The following is a 3,825-nucleotide window of genomic DNA, read 5'->3' as shown; positions in this document are numbered from 1 at the left end:
CATCGGTTGTGACTGTGCAGGTGCACAATCACCATTGAAGACTCTTGCGGATAATATAGCAAATCCATAATCAACACTTGTGCACTCACAAAGTTTTTGGAATTGACCTTAGAGCCAGCAATGCTGTTATCCAGTCCCTTGCTGAATTATTAACACATGTGCAAAAACTAACAGTCCCTACTTCTCACATATTGTCCATATACTATGACCAACAGAAACGTGTGCAGTCAAATATAACTTACAAGTTACTTAATTTGATGAACTGGTGACAATTACAATTTTATAACATAAGAATACAAATACAAAGGTACAAAATACATCATTAAAGAACATAACAATACAGATAACATTTGTAGTACAGGCTTTACAAAAGAATCGAAATAACATATACATCAGTGTTACAGGAGTTATGACATGAGTACATATATAAAAGATCAGAATAACTTTCGAAACATCAACTTCACACATGAGCATTAAAACAGAACAGAATAAATAATGTCTAAACATCTTTACAAAGAAAATAACACATTCCAGAATGAGATTTTCACTCTGCAGCGGAGTGTGCGCTGATATGAAACTTCCTGGCAGATTAAAACTGTGTGCCCGAACGAGACTCGAACTTGGAACCTTTGCCTTTCGCGGGCAAGTGCTCTACCAACTGAGCTACCGAAGAACGACTCACACCCGGTACTCACAGCTTTACTTCTGCCAGTATCTCGTCTCCTACTTTCCAAACTTTACAGAAGCTCTCCTGCGAACCTTGCAGAACTAGCACTCCTGAAAGAAAGGATATTGCGGAGACATGGCTTAGCCACAGCCTGGTGGATGTTACCAGAATGAGATTTTCACTCTGCAGCGGAGTGTGCGCTGAAATGAAACTTCCTGGCAGATTAAAACTGTGTGCCCGACCGAGACTCGAACTCCGAGTTCGAGTCTCGGTCGGGCACACAGTTTTAATCTGCCAGGAAGTTTCAAAATAACACATTATCAGAAAAATTCTACAACATAACTCTTATTAGCTAAACACATTAAGACAGGAAAAACACAAATTCACATAGTGTAATAACACAAAAATACAGGACAGGGTTTGTTATCAGTGTGACATTTGGTACTGCAGTCCACCCCAAAACTTCATTTCATACATCTTTCCTCTTATTTCAACATTTGTTTCCACCAAAAAAATTCTATCCAAGCATGCTTTCTGTATTTATATGTTCACACATTTCTTACCTCATTATTTATTTTCCATTATCTTACCTCATCATTTATTTCCAAGAAAATCCTACCTAAACTTTTTTTGTTCATATCCTCTTTCAAAATACTTTTTTGGCCAAACCATTTTCTATAGCTTCTCAATGCATTTCTTCCAATTCATCAGAACTTGTTCTCTTATATGGCCTACACCATCTTAAGCTAACTTATATCTACTGAGCTCAGATTCTAAACTAAGGGAAGAGGCAATGCAGCAGCACAAAACAATTAACACAAACAGCAATGATAAAAAATGCAGATCTGCAAAGTAAGCCACATTATAGAAATTAGCAAAGCAAATACAACTAATATGAGGCAATGAGCAGCAACAAGAAGAATAATTCAGCAGTAAAACTAGCTTAATACAATGTAAAATTCAGTAGAACTATGCTGGCAAACAACAGCAGCAAATGCTGTGACCTATATCTAAACATGACAAAGCTCAAGCAGAAAAAGTATTACAGTAAAAATGACCATGTTTAATACCTATGACACATCTTAACACTAGAGTGATGCATCACGAGAACTTACTCTAGCAGACAAGGTACCAAATCGTAAAAAAATTATTTATGCAGTTCCTGTGAATGGAAATGATTATTTGTGCTCTTTTTTCTATGAATGTACATCATAAACGTATTCTTTACTGGGTCTGTAGACAGAAAATAGTGATATTAGTACATCTATGAAATTTTATTTTAACCAATGCTGCAGTGGAGCTAAAAACTTGATATTAAACAAAATGAGCAAATATATATATAAAGCGACATATGAAACGTCATTCACTAGGCAAATGGCGTCTCCAAAGGCAAAAAAATTCTCTCAACTAGAAAGACAATAGATGTAAAATGTTTCTCATCATTTCATTAGGCATTTTAGTAAATATCATAAATTAAGTGCTCCACAGTGTAATCATATGTTATCAAGTTTGAGCGTCTCGTATTTGCGATGCTTTCTACAAAGGAATGTCAATAGCGAGGATAATGGCCCCTTTCTTTTTTCTCCACCTGTGCCTCTGAAAGGCAACAGTAATGGCTTTTTTTCCAGGAGACTGTTGTGCAGCTGGGTGCCCACGACTCATTACATGAAGGTGGTTACTTAACTTTCTTACTGAAATATTTACGACACCAGTTTGCATTACAGTGACAGTCTCATATAAAAAATTTCACAGGTCGAAAATTTGCGTTGCAATGTGTAGAAACAAAATCCTATGAATATAACAGTGTGCAAAAAATTTTCGCCTGCATTGTGATACATTCACGCATTTACACACATTTCATAACTCTTAAAGTATGATTCTTGGTTTCCAACATTCTTTTTCACAAGTCAGAGTCCCTAACCACTACTCATTACTCCTTACCTTATTACACATATACATATTCGTCTACACTTCTTCAATATTTCATCTTAATAAATACGTAGCATAATCAAATTCCTCATATAACATCAGCTTATTGATCATAAACATAACTCAACAGCATAATACACATCGTCATCGTAAAAATAACATCATAACACCTCAGTCAAATCTCAAAAACGTCGTAGCTTTCTGCAATAATGTCAAAACCTAAAAAAAATTCTCTGCTCATTTCGATAGTGTCATCTACCTCAAACGTACTTTAAAATCATGCTCCCTTACCAAATACATCATTCAAAGCTCTCATAGTATAATGGTTCTGAAAAAATATGAACAGTTCACAAAGTACAAACAAAATACAATTTCATAAGTGTGAAGTTACCCAACTGTGTAATTGCGTAAACATGTGTCACTGATGTAAGAAAAAAAGTTTATCTCTCAGTTAAACGATCAGATAGCTGCGTAATTTGTGTGTTACAGAGATATAGTGTACCGATGTGTAAAGTTGTATAAGCAAATACCATATTAGCAGGGGCTCCTTGTTCTTGCCAAACACATGGTACACACAGTAAGCGAGTACCCCCCCCCCCTGAGAATTAATGTAATTATACACTCAGGTGTTACAGATTACAGCAATGGAACGAAATGTATCATGGAAAACTTTTTTATCATTGTATTTCAAATATCTTTAAAAATAATTGATTTAAGTACAAAATTAATCACTCAAATATGTGTCCTGTAGCGCTAAATGTGCGTCTTGCTGTAAGATAATCTCTGTGGAAGTGTCGTAGTTATTGTCTTCCGAAAGCTAAGTTCTGCAGAAGCCAATGCACTTACCTCATGACAAACAAAAGTGAAATGCTTTGCGTATAGATATCTTAGTTATTACGCTTATTGCTGTGACGAAGAAAGTACTGTGCTGTAACGTAGTGTTGTGCTACGGAAAAGGCAGTCTCATTGTAGCAATACCACAAAAGTTACTACTAAAACATGTTTTACTTTCCAGAATAATACAGAAAAACTGTGCAGATATAAAACAGAAACACTGCAAAAGCAACATTGTAATTTGTCACTCATTAGCAGCGTCGTGATAAAATCGTGTAGCTGTCACATTAACTAACCACTGTCTCATCTGGTATCTCACAGAAAGTACTTTAAATCCAGAATGCATTTTCAAGTAAACCAAAATGTTGCATTAAAATCTCATTAGCAGTACCGGT

Source organism: Schistocerca serialis, chromosome 5 (assembly GCF_023864345.2).
Source record: "Schistocerca serialis cubense isolate TAMUIC-IGC-003099 chromosome 5, iqSchSeri2.2, whole genome shotgun sequence".
NCBI lineage: Eukaryota > Metazoa > Arthropoda > Insecta > Orthoptera > Acrididae > Schistocerca > Schistocerca serialis.
This window is presented reverse-complemented; position numbering follows the sequence as displayed.